The sequence below is a fragment of the Diplotaxodon limnothrissa genome, linkage group LG11 (genome assembly GCF_057381915.1).
Source record: "Diplotaxodon limnothrissa isolate DT_005_m linkage group LG11, D_limnothrissa_male_GT1.1, whole genome shotgun sequence".
Taxonomy (NCBI): domain Eukaryota; kingdom Metazoa; phylum Chordata; class Actinopteri; order Cichliformes; family Cichlidae; genus Diplotaxodon; species Diplotaxodon limnothrissa.
In genome coordinates this window covers 40,358,311-40,378,654 of record NC_140606.1, presented here as the reverse complement: position 1 = coordinate 40,378,654, position 20,344 = coordinate 40,358,311, and the positions used below count along the sequence as shown (strand labels likewise).

The following is a 20,344-nucleotide window of genomic DNA, read 5'->3' as shown; positions in this document are numbered from 1 at the left end:
GATGAGTGATCGTTGAGGGAGCGGCGGGAGGCGGCTGTTCCGCTTTGTTTCCGCTTAGACTGTTCCGTTACTATAGAGTATCGATCACAGCATCGATACCTGCTGATCAGACACTGATCGGCTACTGATCGGTCGTACACGCTGATCACCGATCGATCGATGATCAGCGTGTACAGGAGGCTGTGTTTGAACACGTGAGGAAAGTTTGAGGAGAAACGGAAACGGGACTTTTTTTTTCCGTTCAGACTGAAAACTGCTCAGAGCGCGCGCGCGTGTGTGTTCAGCGTCCGTGTGCGTTCGTGGCGCGTGTGCGTTCGGCCTGTGTGCGTGTGTTCACACTGAGTTTTGGTGTGTATTAGTTTGTGTGTCCGTTAGCTGCAGCGTGGCCGCTTTGTCCTGCAGGAGGAAACGAGAAGGGGGAGGGGAGGCTGTGTGTGTGTGTGTGTGTGTGTGTGTGTGTGTGTGTGTCAGACAGGAAGCAGGGAGGAGGAGTGAATATTTGACTGTGAATATTTGACCTCTGACCTCTGAGCCGTAAATAAAGACGGAAACTGAGACAGGTGACACACTAATAAAGTTTAGTAGAAGATAAACCCTTTAAATGCTTAAAAAAACACACACACACACACCGTCTCTCTCTCTCACACACACTCCGTAAAACTTTATTTGAAGTCCTTCATTGATCTGCCATCAGTGAAACTGATCAGTTTTAGTTCATTGATCAACGCTGATCGATACCCTCTGTCTGCACCAAGTATTGCTACAGACCGACCAATCAGCTGCTTCAGATGATGATGAGAACATGATGGGAGGTGTGAGGCCCAGAGCAAATGTCACGTTGATCAGTGAGCTGACATTACCTGAGCTCAGGTGAGGAGGCTTCACTCAGTCAGAATAACCTCACATGAACACCAGATCATGTGATTACCGCCCCGTCACATGATCTCTCTCTAACGCTACACAATGAGGGCAGAGCTGCACTTTGACCTATGCTCAGGCAGATGCTTCACTCTGATGTCAGAGAAGGAAGCGAATGTTTCCCTCGTGCCAGCAGGCGAGCACGTTTCCATGATGACCTGACGGTGCGCTGCTATGAATTATGGGATCGCATAATCTCCCAAAGGGCGCCGCAGTGTCCCCTGGCATGGAGGAAGCTGTAAAACTCCTTTCAGCTCTGACTGAGGAACACTGATCTTACCATTAGCTGTGCGGTCATGTGACTGCGCTGCAGTGCATTGTGGGATGGAAGTAGAGCCGGTGTGTACTTTGCTGAAGAAGGAGTCCTGTTTCTATGGTTACCCACATGTTAAAAATTGACATTTTCAAACTGTGAGTGTATTTCAGCAGCCAACCACAGGAGGAAGAAGCCACAATCAATAACCTTTGACCCTGATCAGGTGACTGTGCGTGTGCAGAAACAGGTTATTAAAAACGAGTTTAATCAGAAACGCAGTTTGAACAGTTAATGAGAAATAAAGTCAACACTGCAGCTGTCACACACACACAGACACACACATACACACTGTCTCTCTCACACACACACTCTCACACACACACACACACACACTCTCTCTCTCGCACTGCATGCTGGGAGTTTGATGGTGGTGAGTTTGGTGTGTCTGAGTGAGAGTGTGAGGTGTGACCCTTATTAGCTGAGGTGATCAAGCAGAAGACACTAGATATAGCCTTTCTCCAAGAAACACATACTGACAGTACAAATGAAATAGACTGGGGTCTGTGGTGGGGAGGGCAGCAGCTTCGTAGCCATGGGACAAATTTTAGTGCAGGAGTTGCTATTTTATTTTCTCCTTCTCTTAATGCAAATATTACTTTCAGCATGGAGATGGTAAAGGGGAGAGTCCTTATGGTGAAAGCTGAAATAGGTTTTATTTTTACTTTTGTTGTTGTCTATGCACCAACCTTAGGGTCAAGGGGACTGTGTTGTGTTGGGTGGGGACTGTAATTGTTGTCTTGACTTTACTTTGGATAGGACAGGGGCGGAGCCGCATCTTTATCAGATGTCCTACGGAAAATTAACTTGGTTGAGGCATGGAGGATGAAGCATCCTTCCCCAGGCAGTATACCTGGGTGAAAGTCAATGATGGCAGAGTTAGTGCAGCCAGATTACACGAGTTTTATTTGTCTGTTTCACTTACTGCTCGAATTGTTAACTGTCAGTGTTTTCATGTTGTTTTTTCAGATCATCACTAATTTCTTTTTTTTTTTTGTTGCCTGTCCCATTTGGATCTTTAGCCATCAGAATTGTTGTCTGAAGGCCAAGAAAGATGCCAAGCGGCTTTACTTTACCAATTGGATCATCATGGCCTTGCCATATTGGTCCATTTGATTGACCTTTATTATAATTATGTATTTATTTGATTTGATTTTCGGTTGTTACAGATGGGACAGACATGACTGGGGGATAGGACAGGGAGAAAGAATGAAAGAAAGAGAGGGAGAGAAAGAAAAACAGAGGGGAGAAGAGACGGTGAGAAGGGGGGGAAGAAAAAAAAGAAAAACAAACAAAACACCTGGATCACCTGTATGGAGAAAAAAAACAGAAGAGAAAGCAAACAACAAAGAGCAACATAATAAAAAAACAGCACCATCACAATAAACTAGCTAGCAGTAGATAACAGTAGATGCTAAATATTACATGTTATTGTGCTGTACGTAAGATCAGCAGCGCACAATGTGCTTTGAGGTAGTTTGTGTAGTGTGAACACCCGTGTGCATACCTGTGTGGATCAGTACGTTTGTATTCCAAAGGTTTCTCCATGTAACGATCTGCTAGGGAGTGTGGGGAGCCATAGCCCTGTCCACCAGGACATGAAGCAGGTATGGAAGAGATCCAGGCCCCAGACATCCAGAGGCCCCAGAATACGAGGACCCGAGGAGGACCACCAGGGGGGCAACCGTGTCACCCTCCTGGGAAGAGCTGAGGAGAGCCCCAAAGGAGAGGTCACCCAGCAGCCACGGAGCAGAGACCAGAGGGGGTAGCCGATAAGTGCCCACGGGCTCTGCCGGCAGCCAGCTGTGCCAGAGAGGACCAGGCCTCAGGCTGTACCCCACCCCCCGGAAGGGGCCCAGCCGGGCCACAGGCGCCAGGCCCCGCCAATCAGCCACCAGGAGTGAGCCGGTACTTGCATGAGCGCCCAGCCCCAGACACCAAGAACCACCAACACACCAACATCTGAAGGCATCAGCGACTGGCAGGGAGTGTGGTGAGCGGAGATAGGCCTCCATACCTCGGAGAGCTTGAGATGTTCCCAGAGAGGTGAAGTCTAAGACCCAAGCTGACATATAGACACAGATGAACAGGCACACGCAGACATAAAACGTGCATTCCCACCCCCATATACAGAAAAAACAAATACTCGGCACTGCCCAAACATACTCTATATCCCAGGTCCGGGTACCCCTGTCCCCAGAGGGGCAAACCGTAGAGAGTTAGAGAGCCCTGCAGTTGGGCCAATGCACCTGAGGTCCCCATGCACCCACCCGCCCACCGACCCGGCAACACAACAACCAGGACAAAGGCCTGGCCAGAGCCCCTGCCCGGGGGCGGAGCACCCCCAGACCCCTAAGCCTCCTCGCCCATCCCGGATCCACTCAGGGGCAGCCAGGCTACCAGGCCAGTAACCAACTTCCGCCAGCATAGACCCTCCCCCATCTCCGCTGTACGTAGCCACAAGGAAAACACCATCTAAGAGCCACCAGAGCCCCTAACCAGGTCATGGCCACAACCCCTGCGTTAGGCCTTCCAGGGAAAACGTCCCTAGGGAATCCCTAAACGCCCTAAGACCGTCCCTACCCCCATATCAACCACAATAGCAAAGGTAGGACTAAACCATAACCCCCCCCCCCCCCCCCCACCCCCACTAGGTGATGAAGCCTATCAGAGGGATTGATCAAATGTGATGGCAGAGGCTGTATCAAGACTAATGTGCTCTATTAGATGGTTTTTATATTGGTTAGAATTAAGATTATTTTTATTTTCCAGTTAGTGAGGACCATAGGGCCGTAAAAACAATGTGGGCTGTGTTTATTTCTGTAACGACCTCATCCAAGTTGCCTAGCAAGCACACTAAAGGGGAGGCTGGAATGTTACATTTCAGACACTTTGATAAGTCTTCACATATCTCGCGCCAAAACTTCTGAACTGGTGGACAGAACCAAAGAGTGTGGACATAATTGTCCGGTGTATTTGCTTGACAGTGTGAGCAGTTATTGGAAGACGTATAGCTCATCTTGAACATCCTATGACCAGTATAGTGCACTCTGTGTAATATTTTGTATTGTATTAATTGCCAACTGGGATTTCTGATCCATTGAAAGGTTTTTAAGCAAATCTGAGACCAAAGGTTTTGGTCTAAGCTGATTGATAAATCCACTTCCCATTTTGCAATAGGAAGGGATATTGATTCATCTATTTTAGAAAGTGTTCTGTATATTTTACAGAATAATTTGGGGGATTTTAGATTAAAAAATTGTACCACACTTGGTGGTGTTTGTAATTCAGCTTCACTGGGATTAAATTTCTTTTTTACTATGGACTTAATTTGTTGATATTCCAAAAATCTTTTCTTGTTAATGCCATATTGTATAACTAGTCTGTCAAACGAAATAAAGTCTGTTCCTTCCAATGTATGTTCCAAGTATTTAATTCCTTTACCACTCCAATCTGGCAAGTTGATCATATCATTGTTTTGTAATACCGGTATGTCCGGATTGTTCCAGATAGGTGTACGTTTACATGGGATTAATGAAGACTCTGTCATTTTTAGAAACTCCCACCATGCTGTTAGAGAAGAGCTAATATTGATGCTTTTAAAGCATTCATGTCGTTTGTTGTTTGAGCTGATAAATGGTAGGTCTGAAATTTCTAGGTTATTACATAGTGCCTGTTCTACATCTATCCAAGGTTCATCTAAGAAGGTGTGTTTCAACCATCTAGAGATGAACTTGAAGCCTGTTGGCTAAAAAGTAGTGATTGAAGTTAGGCAGATCTAGTCCTCCTTTATCCTTGGTCCTTTGTAATGTTTTTAAGGTGATACGTGGGGGTTTATCTTTCCAAAGGAATTTAGAAATATACAAGTCCCTAGGGAATCCCTAAACGCCCTAAGACCGTCCCTACCCCCATATCAACCACAATAGCAAAGGTAGGACTAAACCATAACCCCCCCCCCCCCCCCCCCCCCCCCCCCACTAGGTGATGAAGCCTATCAGAGGGATTGATCAAATGTGATGGCAGAGGCTGTATCAAGACTTGTGATGGTTTGTTCGGGTAGACATTTCCATCTAGTCAGATCGCCTTCTACTGTCTTTAAAAGTGGGATGTGGTTTCATGTAGTTAGATCTGCAAGCTTGGGAGAAACATTAATACCTAAATATTTAATATTTCCAGATTGCAGTCGGGTAGATGAAGAATTATGGAAGGAGCAATTAATCGGAAGAACTGTAGATTTTTACCAGTTAATTGAATAATCTTGGACTTTTGAGAAAGAGTTTATCAATGCAATCACCCCAGAGATATTGGTTTGTGAGTTTTGGCGAAAAAGTAACACATCATCTGCATAAAGGCTGATTTTATGTTCTACATCCATACATTTTAGGCCCTTAATTGTTGTAGCCTATCTAATTGCTGCTGCTAGTGATTCAATAAAAATTGCAAACAGTGAAGGGGAGAGTGGGCATCCCTGCCTGGTGCCCCTCAGGAGACAGAAGCTGGAGGATGTTTGGTCATTTGTTTATGAAAGAATTTCCGAAACCAAATTTGTGTAAAGTTGCAAATAAAAATTTCCAGTTAACTCTGTCAAACGCCTTTTCTGCATCAAGAGAGAATATTATGGTTTCAATATTTTTACTACATGAGTAGTCTATTAAATTAAGTAGTCTACGTGTATTTGTTGATGAGTGCCTACCTTTTATGAAACCAGTTTCGTCAGGATGAATTAAAAGGGGGGTTATTTTCTCTAATCTCTTTGAGAGAGCTTTGCAGATTATTTTAAGGTCCACATTTATAAGGGATATTGGACGATAGCTTGAAGGAAATACAGGGTTTTCACCTGGTTTTAGTAAGAGACTAATATTTGCAGAGTGCATATTTGGTGGAAGTCTGCCATTTTCTTTGATTTCCTGCAACATCCTGTGAAAAATTGGTGCCAGAATTGTCCAGAATTCTTTGTAGAATTCTGCTGGAAAGCCGTCTGGACCTGGAGTCTTATTAGTGGGCATACTTACCAGCGCTTACTGGAGTTCACCTGGCGTCAGTGGCGAATCCAGTGCCACTGCTTGGGTATCTAATAATTTTGGGAGAGTTACATTATCGAGAAATTGATCAATTTCGTTTTTAAATGGGTTCATTTGTGGTGTATATAAAGTTTCATATGTCTATCGATTGACTCCAGGATGTCCACAATGTCTTTGCCGGCAGGTGATGTTGTGCCGGGGGAGTCTGCCGGGCGACATCTTTTAGATGGCGGCGTCTCAACTTTGGCCAGGGAAGACGCACTCTGGGCCTTCTTCATTACTAGGTCATGGAAGCACCGGTTGATGAAATCTTGGAGAGCGTCTAAACTCTCCTCGTTGTCCTCCAGGGTGTTGGAGATAGTTGGACAAATGTGGTTAGTTAAATGACAAGTGATTAGTGTATTTGGAATACTTGAAGTTTAAAAGCATTTTTTAATTTCTATGCTACCCTTTGCTTTTTCCCGCCAAATCTCCAGCGTCTGACGTCCCCTACAGCATAATTCGCTTACCCGTCTCCCTTCCGTCCCTTACCGTCTCCCTTCTGTCACTTAGTTTTAATGGAGCTGTTTCTATCTACCACCAGTAAATCCAAACCTTTTTGGCGGTTCAATGTAAAATTATTGCATGGTCAGATTTTCTGTGAAAATTTTAGGTGTTTTGGGATTACTGGAGATCAAGGAAGGATGATTTTAATTCCTTCGTTCAATGGTGGGAGGTAGGAAATTTGTGTGTTTTGTCAGCAAAATGGTTTTAATTTGATAGTCAATATCATGACAACTGTGCAGGAGCTAGAAAAAGAGATAACACATATGGAGAATGTCTCATCAGGCTCCAGGACATGGACGCTCCAACTACATTTTCCTTTAATTTGGGGAAATCTGTGGTTCACAGAAAGCAAATGGTGTGTCTTCATCTTTCGGATGGAAAGGTGACCACAGATCTGGCTGAGATGAGAAGGCATGCAGTGGCCTTTTACACGGACTTGTTTAGTGCGGATAGCTGTGATGTGGACTCTGCTTCGGACCTTCTGCAGGGGCTTCCTCAGCTGAGTCCAGGGGATCAGGATGTTTTAAACAGGGATATAACCTTGGATGAGCTGTTTGTGGCGGTGTCTCAGATGGCTTCAGGCAAAGCTCCAGGAATAGATGGTTTACCATCGGAGTTTCTTGAGCACTTCTGGAGTCTTCTGGGTCGGGACAGCTCTATAGCATTGCTATTGAGCCTTTTCTCTGTAGACTGAGGAGCAAGTTGAGGGGCTTCTCTTTGCCAGATCTCGCTCAGAGCCCTCCTGTTGTTGTGTCAGCATGTGCTGATGATGTTAATGTTTTTATTAAGGATCAAAGGGATGTGGAGGAATTAAAGGAATGTCTGGTTTTGTATGAAAACGCTTCTTCAGCCAGGGTTAATTGGGGTAAGAGTGAGGCCTGTTTGGTGGGGCATTTGGCGAGTATTCCCAAACTTCCTGGGAACCTTCGCTGGGGTCAAAGGGGCATTGAAACTCTTGGGGTTTACTTGGGGAGTGATGACTTTGTGAAGCAGAACTGGGAGGGAGTGCGGGAACAGGTGGAGGCTGAGTTGTCTAAATGGAACCGGTTACTCCCCTACCTGTCCTACAGGGGTAGAGTTGTAATAGCTAATAATCTAGTTGCCTTGTCTTTATGGCACAGGTTACTTGTTTTAGTGTCACCACCCGGTCTTCTGGAAGAGGTGCAGCGGCTTCTGGTGAAGTTTGTCTGGTCGGGTCAGCATTGGCTTCGTGCGGTGGGCCTGTATCTTCCTGTGGCGGAGGGGGGACAAGGCCTAATAGATGTTTTGTCCAGAACTCCAACCTTTAGACAACAGACGGCACAGAGGCTGCTGTATGGCTGTGGTCACAGCTGGATGACTTCTGCTCAATTGTTGCTTAGGAGAGCGGGCCGGCTTGGATTGGACCAACAACTCTTTCTTCTGAAATTGGATTAAGTGGACCTGTCTGGGCTTGTACCATTTTACAGCTCGGTGGTTAATGCCTGGCGGGCGCTGAAGGTTGCACGTACTCCTAACCCCAGACCTGGGATGTGGCTTTTTAAGGAGCCACTGTTTTTTAATGACTTCCTGGCACTATGTTCTTGTTTGTGGAGGCTGGCATTATCAAACTCTGTCATCTTACAAGGATGTCAATGGGTGCACTTGGTGGTGCCACAGGCATTAAGTCCTCCAGAATCCTGGGGAGAATTATGGAGGAAATTTGGCAATCTCTGTCGCCATCACTGAGAGACTTTGCTGGAGACTGGGTCCTCGCTGATCAATGGGCTGATGACAGCGAATATGTTTTTCCTTCACTGATGGTCAGTCCTTCCTTTGAGGAGCAGCCTGAGGGGAGTGGCATGCTTCTCTCCCTGGGAACACCAGTGCGGATAGTTTCAGCTCTTGTGTGAAGAAGCAGCTTTATTTATGCTGTGTTAAGGTGCTGAATTTCCGCTCTCTGGTTGGAATCAGGGAGTCAAAATGAACTGAGTTTTTTAGCATTTTTGTGTTACTTTTTGGTGTTGTTTGTTTTTTCTTTTTAATGTGGTGTAAATAAAGTTGTGTGAAAAGTCTCTCACACTCTCTCTCGCTCTCTCACACACACACACTGTCTCTCTCTCTCTCTCACACACACACACACACTGTCTCTCTCCCTCTCTCACACACACACACACACTGTCTCTCTCCCTCTCTCACACACACACACACACACACACACACACACACACACACACACACACTGTCTCTCTCTCTCTACCTCTCTCTCTCTCTCACACTCACACTGTCTCTCTCTCTCACACACACACACACTCACACTGTCTCTCTCTCTACCTCTCTCACACTCACACACACACACACACTGTCTCTCTCCCTCTCTCACACACACACACACACACACTGTCTCTCTCCCTCTCTCACACACACACACACACACACACACACACACACACACACACACACACACACACACACACACACACACACACACACACACTGTCTCTCTCTCTCTACCTCTCTCTCTCTCTCACACTCACACTGTCTCTCTCACACTCACACACACACACACACACACACTGTCTCTCTCTCACACACACACACACACACACTGTCTCTCTCTCTACCTCTCTCACACTCACACACACACACACACACACACTGTCTCTCTCTCACACACACACACACACACACACTGTCTCTCTCTCTACCTCTCTCACACTCACACACACACACACACACACACACACACACAGTCTCTCTCTCACACACACACACACACACACACACACACACACACACACACACAGTCTCTCTCACACACACACACACACACACACACACACACACACACACACACAGTCTCTCTCACACACACACACACACACACACACACACACAGTCTCTCTCTCACACACACACACACAGTCTCTCTCTCACACACACACACACACGTACACACACAGTCTCTCTCTCTCACACACACTCACACACACACACTGTCTCTCTCTCTACCTCTCTCACACTCACACACACACACACACACACACACAGTCTCTCTCTCACACACACACACACACACACACACACACACACACACACACAGTCTCTCTCACACACACACACACACACACACACACACACACAGTCTCTCTCTCACACACACACACACAGTCTCTCTCTCACACACACACACACACGTACACACACAGTCTCTCTCTCTCACACACACACACAGTCTCTGTAATTCTCTAATTTTTCACTGAGCGTGCTCAGAGCGGTGCTTTTTACTTCTAAGGTAGTTAGAGTAGTGAAACTGGATCCATTTAAACACGAAAGCTTCTCACAGCCTGATGATGAAAATCGTTTCAACTTGTTGCAGATCAAAGTGGAAAGAACAGCTGATCTTGGTGTTTGTTCTGTGTTGCCAGCAGATTAGAATCAAGTAGAACCAAATGTAGACATTTTCTAAATCACCAGATTAATTCATGCAAATTCACATGACTAGAGCAGTTTGTGCTTCACACAGTGGTTTTAAAACGTATTCCCCCTGCAAAGAATCTACTGTAATAAAATAATCAGTGAAAACCCTTCTAGCTAATTTTAAACCAAAACTTTGGTAACCTGCTGCTTTCGTTTTTATTCTGTCAGCTGCAGACTCGTTGAAGGGTTTCAGAGCAAAGACGTTAGTGTAGTGTAGGAGTTCTCTTGTAGGATCAATTAATGTGCTTAGAACAACACTGCTGTAAAAGTGTTTGTCAAGAAATAAAGTTGCATAAAAAAAATCTTTATTTGGTATTTATTACTGATACTCATCAGGGAAACACAAACACAGACCTAAGGAGCTTGGAAAGAAAAGCATCTGGACTTCTTTGAGTTGCTTGAAGATGTTTCACCTCTCATCCGAGAAGCTTCTTCAGTTCTAAGGTCAAATGGTGGAGAGTCCCAGATTTAAACCCAGTGGGAGTTTACTCCCAAAGAGGGACAAAAGGACCCCCTGATGATCCTCTACCTAATCACGTGAGCCAAGGTGTGAAAGCGGGTGTGGGTCACAATCAGCCAAGGTTTCGGGTGAGCTCATTGTGAAACCTGGCCCCACCCTATCATGTGATTTCCTGAGGTCAGATGGCCCAGGATGTGAATGTGTAAATCTCCCCACCATTTGACCTTAGAACTGAAGAAGCTTCTCGGATGAGAGGTGAAACATCTTCAAGCAACTCAAAGAAGTCCAGACGCTTTTCTTTCCAAGCTCCATAGAGCTTGGAAAGAAAGCTCTAAGGAGCTTTCTGGATGACTGAGAACCTTCACAAACACAGACCGTTCACACGTCGAAGTCTGAGGGATCTTCTAGCAATTGTGATCCTATTTTCTGGAGATGTGATTGGTCAGTAGGTGGTTATTTCATATCTGACGATGTCTAGTTACCATGTCGATTTACCCCAGAAAGAAGTGATTGACCTTGGTGTCCAAAACCCAATTTTCAAGCTACATTCACAAAACCTCTGACTCTTCTTGCAAAAACGTTCACCCCAAAACAATTCAAACTGTGCTCAAACCTGAACTATGCCATCAAATCATGCCTCAAGTCAATCTAAATTAAATACTACTGAGTAGTCACTAAACACTACATAGGAAAAAGGAAAACACAATGCTCAGGACATGAAGCATTAAGTCAGGCCAGCACAGACTGCGTTTCACCAGCGTGTTATCAGCTCTGCGGCTGGTATGCGGTGAGGTCACATGGGTCAGACTCCAGTGAAGCATTACCTGTTTTTCTCTTCTGTCCTCACTGAGTCTGCTGTCTCTCCCGTCTCTCCTCTAACCTCAGCTTACTTGCCCGCCGTCACATGACACCCCCCCCCCCCCCACTCCACAGCACAGAGCTCGCTTTCTTCGTCTTCATCACTGAGCTCTTTATTTATTGATCAGCTGATCAGTGACTGTCACCAGTTTCTCTGTAACTATGATGCTTTTCTTGTCAATGCTGAGACGGTTTTCACATCACAGCTGCTGCAGTTTGTTTACCTTAAAACTTTAACTTTACAGACAGTTTAAAACAGGAGCTCTGTCATTGGCTGGCTGCTAGTCACATGATTTCTTTCCTTTAATTTATATCTGACCAGAAGAAGTTCAGAGTCAGAAACAGGAAGTAGTTATTATTTTCAGGCATGAGCTCAAATAGAAACACTGATCACATGCAGAGAAAACTCAAGCAGGAAGAACTAACCGTGTTTCTATAATCATCACCATCATTAGTTAAATCTGTGATTATTTCCACTGACAGTGTTGCTGTTTGTGACGGACACGAAGTGGGGCAGTGGAAGGATGGATATCTTGATGCTGTGCAAACGTCTCGTTCTTTATGCTTTGCTCATAAGCAGCCAGACTCGAGCAGGAGTTCTCCAGTAAAGTTATTTTGGACACTGGCTGCTTTTTCAGTCTGGTCCATGTACCTGACCACTGTGTTTGTTTAGCCTCGTAGCTCTGACCTTTGAATCATTCAAACATAAAAAGGATAATAAATCAACGATGAACCAATGTTGTATCCACACATAAGACACCCCAGTGTCTTTAGGCTCTTTCTTACCAGTGTCCTGTTCACATTTCTTTACTGAACCTATGAAAAATGTTAAAGATAACACGGTTGGAAATAAAAAATTTTTTTAGTATTTTTGCACCAAAACAGTGAATTCCAAAGAGCTGGTATCTGAAAACTCAGCATATTTCAGCAGTGTGACCCTAGTAGCTGAACAGTATCACGTCCGTAACAGGAGTAAAAAAACCCAATAAAGACACGAGAGAGGACCTGGGAGATGATCCAGACCTCCAACTGATCGTCTGCTGCTCACGCATTACCACCCATGTGTGGCCCAGATCTGGTTTGCCAGGGGTGGCCCACACATGGGCCAGCACAAGGCCAGTTGCAAACACACAGTTTCAGCCGTGGCCCCAGATGTCAGCCTAATGTGTACCTTAATCAAGCCATGTAATAACAACATGTGCATAATAGTGCAAAAGTAACATGACAAAACTCTGTTCAGACAGTGAATCGACTGATCTTATATAACACTTTTCACTATTCCGGATTACTGAAAGTGCTCTATACAGCATGCCACATTCACCCACTTTCTCTAAACTGAGTGCTTCCTAACTACATTCATACACATTCACACTCTTGACATGCAGACTGGAGAAGCCAGGGATCGAACCACTAACCTTCCAATCAGCAGGCTGCTCTACCTCCTGAGCTACAGCCACTCAGTGGTAAACATGAGTAAACCCTCACTATGTTTTGGATAAAGAGCACGGTTTGACACAAACCTGTGAAACCTGTATTTGAAACGTTGGCTACCATAATAGTATAGTATTGCAACATGGCATTTGGGTCTTCTAACTAAAATAGGAAAATAGGAACATAAACAGTGCCATCATTGCCAGACCTGGCCCACATCTGGTTTACATACACTCTGCCATGACACCGGTCAGTCAGAAGTGCCAGCTTGATGCTGGATCCAAGGAAGACCTGCTTTCTATGAGCCTGGGCCACATAAACCAAACCACAATCGAGCCAGATATGGCATGACATAACATAGACAGTGCCATCTACGCCAGCCCTGGCCCACATCTGGATGACTTCATTCCAGAAGTCAGTCAGCAGTGCCGGCTTGATCCCAGATCCAGGCCAGACCTGGGGCCTGTTCGTCGTACCTCGCTAAGTAAGTTAGCTGGATTAGATTGTTGACGATTTCGCGTGATCCTGGATCGTTCGGTTCCCCGAAGCTCATCCGGGACTTGCTGTCATAGCAACAGAGCCGTAAGCGTAAACCTGCTGGGGAGCAGGTTTACTTTATGTAAACAGGATTAGATCGCGGCCACGCAGGTATGTCCGCGTCATTCATACGAAAGCAACAGCGATATTCCACCACTGTTTCACCATAAATAAATAACATCAATGTAACTAAAGATAATGCAGCACTTGATCCTTTTATTGATGTCACACAGATACATACACGTCATTTCCTAAAAAAGGGAAATGAACTATTAACATTCTATTACATGTATGTGATTATTACAGATGTAAGTCATATTTCAGAGTAGTAATTGTAAATTACTTCGTGTAATCAAGATGAGAGACCACGGCTATAAAAGCGAAGGTGGATTTGGGAAGTCTGTCGCAGCCATGTCCTGTCCGTATACGCGACCAACCCATTGCGGAAGGTGCAAGATTGATAAGGAGAGTCCTCAGAATTCAGCGTATATTGCGGGATAGACAGGATCCTTTAGCTCAGCGCGACTTTACTTAACCAACTTGTTGACGAGGGGGTGCAGGACCACCACCTGTCTTTTTTTTGCTCTGCCCTTTTCTTGGTTGCTGTTATGAACAAACTAACAGAGTATTACAGGCCAGTATTACCTTGCCAAGAGACGAAAAGCAATCTAAGAGATAAATATTACCATTCTGTAGAATACTCCTGTATTCCACTTTTACTTGTTCCCATGTTCTTGTGGGTCCTGTTGTGGCTCTAATGTGAAAGGGGATATAATATAACATATTATAATATAATATAATGCCATATGATATTGGACAATGTAGTGTCATATGATAGATCTACCCTACCGCCTACTGGTGTTGGCCAGAGGGGCCGATGGCGCGATATGGCAGCCTGGCTACAACCGTAGCTGCCTCCACCAGTGTGTGAATGTGGGAGTGAATGAATAGTGGTATCGTAAAGCGCTTTGGGTGCCTTGGAAAGTGCTATATAAACCCAATCCATTATTATTATTATTATTAAATTACCTACGAGTTTGATTTGTCAGCAACTTTCTGCCAGCCCTCTCTCCTTGCTTTTGCAGCCTTTGCAGTGTTCTCTTGCGTTTTAATTAAACTCTGAAACTCCTGAAATCCCTCAATCATGAGTTCTTGCTCTGCTGCCGGAAAATACCGAGCACGCCCCTTCGACATTTTCGCCGACCAATCAGAGGGTTGCCGATCAATGTTTCTACTATCGATGCGTAGCCCCTTTTACGACACCCAGTGATGTCACATTACTGCGTCCAGCTGTACTAATCGTCAACAGCAGGTGTGTTCGGGGAACCGGATTAGCGAGATCACGGTTAGCGCGATGGTTTGGTCTTGGATGTGTCATTTGATCTTGGATGTAGTAAGCGACGTACGAAGAACAGGCCCCTGCTTGCTATGTGGGATATAAACAGTTAGAAATACACTGGACACGTGCGTTTGCATGTTTCATCCCAAAATCAAATCAAATCACTTTTATTGTCACATCACATGTGCAGGTACACTGGTACAGTACATGCGAGTGAAATTCTTGTGTGCGAGCTTCACAAGCAACAGAGGTGTGTAAAAATACAATAACATAAAACAAACAAAATATAAGAATGGCTAAATCTGAGACTAATAAATATATGTACAATATAAGAGTGTATGCATTACTGGATGTGTATACTAAATATGTTTTTCTACGTGTGTGTGTGTGTGTGTGTGTGTGTGTGTGTGTATAGACATTTTACAAATTAAATAGAGTAAACAATAAATAAAATATACAGAGTTGAATATGTGCAAAAAAGTGGCATTACTGTACAGTATGGAGTGCATAATGTTGAAGTTCCAGTAGTGAAGCTGAGGTGTCTATGACGTGTTCAGCAGTCTGATGGCCTGATGGAAGAAGCTGTCTCTCAGTCTGCTGGTACGGGACCGGATGCTGCAGAACCTCCTTCCTGATGGAAGTAGTCTGAACAGTTTATGGCTGGGGTGACTGGAGTCCTTGATGATCCTCCCCGCTTTCCTCAGGCAGCGCTTCCTGTAGATGTCTTGGAGGGAGGGAAGCTCACCTCCAATTATCCGTTCAGAGCACCGCACTACTCGCTGGAGAGCTTTGCAGTTGTAGGCGGTGCTGTTGCCATACCAGGTGGTGATGCATCCAGTGAGGATGCTCTCAATGGCACAGTGATAGAAGGTCCTGAGGATGCGGGGGCTCGTGCCGAATCTTTTCAGTCTCCTGAGAAAGAAGAGGCGCTGCTGCGCCTTCTTCACTGTTTTGTTTGTGTGTACTGACCACGTAAGATCCTCAGCCAGGTGTACGCCAAGGAACCGGAAGCTTCTCACTCTCTCCACAGCAGCGCCGTTGATGGTGATGGGGGTGTGTGCTTCTCTGCACCTCCGGAAGTCCACTATCAACTCCTTTGTCTTTGCGACGTTGAGGGTGAGATGGTTGTCTTGACACCAGTGGGTCAGGGCGCTGACCTCCTCCCTGTAAGCCGTCTCATCACCGTTGGTGATAAGACCCACCACTGTAGTGTCGTCCGCAAACTTCACAATGATGTTGGAGTTGCTAGTGGCCGTGCAGTCATGGGTGTAGAGTGAGTACAGGAGAGGGCTCAGTACACACCCCTGTGGAGCACCAGTGTTCAGTGTGATGGGGGATGAGGTGATGCTGCCCAGTCTGACCACTTGGCGTCTGTCAGACAGGAAGCTAAGGATCCAGCTGCAGAGGGAGCTGCTCAGTCCTAGATCCTGCAGTTTCCTGTCCAGCTTCGAGGGAACGATGGTATTGAATGCTGAGCTGTAATCTACAAACAGCATCCTCACATACGTGTCTCTCTTCTCCAGGTGTGACAGGGCAGTGTGTAGTGTCAGGGCTATGGCATCATCAGTGGACCTGTTGTGGCGGTATGCGAACTGTAGAGGGTCCAGTGAGTCGGGTAGTGCAGAGCAGATGAAGTCCCTGACCAGCTTCTCGAAGCATTTTCTCACGATGGGGGTCAGGGCTACAGGTCGCCAGTCGTTCAATGAGGAGATGCTGGAGGATTTGGGTGCAGGGATGATGGTGGCCATTTTGAAGCAGGCTGGGACTACAGACGGAGAGAGGGAAAGGTTGAAGATGTGTGTGAACACTCCAGCCAGCTGATCCGCGCATGACTTGAGGACGCGGCCGGGAATCCCGTCCGGACCAGTAGCTTTGCGTGCGTTCACCTTCCTGGTGAACTTCCGCACATCCTCCTCAGACACAGTGTGCGCGCTGACCAGGGGCGGATCTAGAAGGGTGGCATGGGGTGGCAAGTGCCACCCTAAAATGATCCCTTGCCACCCCAAGTGCCACCCTAGTTTTGCATTTGACAGTGCTGTTTATTAAAATAAGATAGCATTAACAGTTTGAGCGTAGTTACAGTCAGCAGTGAATATAAATGCTAAAACTGAATATGTTGCATAGTGTTCCCCCCCTCCACCAACAAATGGTTCAGCCCAAAGCAGGACCGGCTTTTTTCTTGTTTTCAGTAGCAAGCGATGCTCATGATTGTGCCAGAGCACATTTTGAACAACACCATGGGAATTTCGCTTTTCACACAGGTGGGTGGATGTTACACTGTGGAAATGGAAGGAAGGTGAGTGTTATTAACCCTCTGAGGTCCACGGACACGCTGCACCTCCAGATCACATGACTGATGTGAGCACACATCTGTGAGTGACACAGCAACAAGCTGCAGCCACGCTGAGTCTCTGTTTCAGCCACATTGAAAGTTCGGACTTTAAAGTTTTTAAATTTTAATTACAGGCCAGTAAATCCAGAGTTATGATAAAAATATATATAAGCCACGCTTTTTTCTAAATACTGTGGTCACATTTTTGTGTGTGTGTGTTTTAAGCGTTTTCTAAAGACAGCACGAAAACAGTAAGGAAAGAAATAAAGCCACATGTTTCCTATCGGTGGAAAAATACACCATGGCGACCAATTTTTAAAAAAGTCAACACGTGGGATTTGGTTGTTTAGGAAAAGGGAAAAGTTTGGGGAGTGACGGTAACGGCAGCGAGACAGAGTGAGTTTTTAGATGTGGGAGATTTGTGACGTTTAGTGTGGAGTGCATACTTAGTGTGTTGTGTTGTGTTGTGTAGTTGTTCTGTTGTGTAGTCGTTTTGTTTTGTGTGTCAGTGAGGGCGCTAATGACTGTCACAGAGCCACATTTGCAACGTAAACACTGTCACTAAGTAGAAAACCAGCGGAGTGATACATCTGCTGTTGTCAGGCCTGCAGGTTTGTCCCTGTGCTTTCTGTCTTTTGGTGGACAAACTTGTTTTTTACTGACACACATCATTTGTGGGGCATCTTATTGCAACACCTGATTGTTCTCTCATTTTAGTTTTAGTAATATTTTTAAATGGTTGTACAAAATGAAAAAAAATGGCAGGTGTATGGGGTGCATTTTTAGATAAATGGTTGTTTATGTTTACAAAATGTACATTTTATATTTGCATTTCAAGTTATAAAAATGTACTCAACATGTCTGTGTTTTTTTACAGTAAAAAAATTCTACTAGGATTTTAAGTTCTTTGTGTGATTTCAGATCAGTAACACTAATTCAGCATGTCGGTGAAAAAACAACTAAATTCAGTTGAGCTGAAAAGAAATCAAACAAGGCAATGGGGAAAAAACCAAAATGAAACAATTTCAGGGTGAAATACAAACATAAACTCAAAAGGAGTCAAAAATGGCCGGTTGTATTGTAGACCTCAGAGGGTTAATCCAACAAAACATGAAAAATTCGGTTTACATTTTTGTTCATGACAGTGCAGATTTCTGACATTTTGTGTAATTTAAGCTGTAACAATGTGACTGTTTTTAACAAAAACAGTGAAACTTAAGTTAGACTTGTGTTTGTAAATGAAGCGCCCCATGTTGTGTAGCTTTCTGGATTTTATATTTATTGGGCTACATATTTATTTATTCTACAGGCTATACAGTACATAAGATCAAAACTCATATGTAACTAGTGTGTAATTATGTGGGCTACAGACAATAATTAAGTTATAGACTATATTTATATGAAAAACTTGCATACTTACTGCATTTGAATCATTTAACCATATGTAACCACCTGCATGAGTGTTTGAAAAAAAAAAAGGCTTTGATTTTGCCACCCCATTTGATTTCTTTGCCACCTTAAGAAAATTTCTCTAGATCCGCCCCTGGCGCTGACGTCATCCGCGGTGCGCACACTGTCCGGTCTCATGGTGTTCGCTGTGTCAAATCTAGCGTAGAATACGTTTAGATCCTCACACAGAGAGGCCGTGGTCTGCGGTGTGCTGGTTTCCCTCTAAAGTCTGTGATCGTGTTTAGTCCCTGCCACATACTCCGAGGGTTGTCAAACTGTTGCTCCACCCTGTCCCTGTACTCACGTTTGGCTGCTTTGATCGTCTTCCGGAGTTGGTAATGTGCGTGTTTGTAGTCCGATGTGTTCGCGGAGGCATAGGCGGTGCTCCGTGCCGCGCGAACATCTCCGTTAATCCAGGGTTTTTGATTTGGGAAGGATTTAACTGTTCTGGATGGGACGACATCTTCCACGCATTTCCTGATGAATCCGCAGACTGAGTCTGTGTTCTCGTCGATGTCTTTAGCAGCCACGTGAAACATTTCCCAGTCCGCGTGATCAAAACAGTCCCGCAGCGCAGACTCCGATTGGTCCGACTAACTGTGCACCGCCCTTATGGTTGGAGCTTCCTGTTTCAGCTTCTGCCTGTAGACGGGCAGGAGCAGGATGGAGCGGTGATCTGATTGGCCGAATGGGGCGTGGGGGAGGGCTTTGTACGCATCCCGGGAAAGAGGTGCAGCAGTGGTGAAGTAGCCGGTCTCCACGAGTGTTGAAGTGGATGTGTTGGTGGCGTTTTGGTGAAACTTTCTTCAGGTCTCCCTTATTAAAGTCTCCGGCTGTGATAAACGCTGCCTCTGGGTGTGCGGTTTCCTCGCTGCTGATCGCGCTGTACAGTTCCCTGAGTGCACGGTCAGTGTCGGCTTGTGGGGGAATGTAAACAGCCGTAATAATCACTGCTGTAAATTCCCTCGGTAGCCAGAATGGCCGGCACTTAATCATCAGGTACTCCAGGTCCGGTGAGCAGAAGGATTTGACCGGGTGCACGTTCGCATAATCACACCAGCTGTTGTTGATCATGAAACATACACCACCGCCTCTGCTTTTCCCAGTAAGATCCTGTGACCTGTCCGCGCGGTGCACGGAGAACCCCGGTAGTTGTATTGCAGAGTCCGGTACCTTGTCCGATAGCCAGGTTTCTGTGAGGCAGATCACGCAGCAGTCCCGCATCTCTCACTGGAATGAGATCCGTGCCCGAAGCTCGCACAGCTTGTTCTCCAGAGACTGCACATTAGCCAGTAATAAACTGGGTAACGGTGGTCTGTTAGTGCGCCGTCTCAGTCGAACCAGAACGCCAGGTCTTCTCCCTCTGCGTCGGCGTTTGCGGCCTCCAGGGACAGAGAACAAAGGCGTCTCAGGTGAGATGAATGGGGGGTCTGCAAACGGAGCGTCCGTGTTGCAAAACTTGAACTCCGGAAAGTTATAAGAAAGACCGTCTTTTATGTCCAGTAAGGTTTGTCGGTCGTACACAAGGAGACACGTGCTAGTCGTGAAAAAATAAAGGAAAAGTAAAATTAAACACAAAAAACAGCTGTTGCTTGGGGGAGCTCGCGACGAGGCTGCAGCAAAACACCCTGCAGCTGTTTCACATTTTCTTGCAAAAGCTCGAGAGGTGGTTGTGTTTTGTGACGTGTCGGGTTTCAACCTG

The 20,344-nt window shown here is 45.5% G+C and overlaps 1 protein-coding gene across 1 annotated transcript in view; it reads left to right on the top strand.

The window, feature by feature from the left end:
• arhgef2b (rho/rac guanine nucleotide exchange factor (GEF) 2b) overlaps nucleotides 1-20,344 on the top strand; it is a 38,241-nt gene that overhangs the window by 282 nt on the left and 17,615 nt on the right. The gene's annotated exons all lie outside the window — the stretch shown is intronic.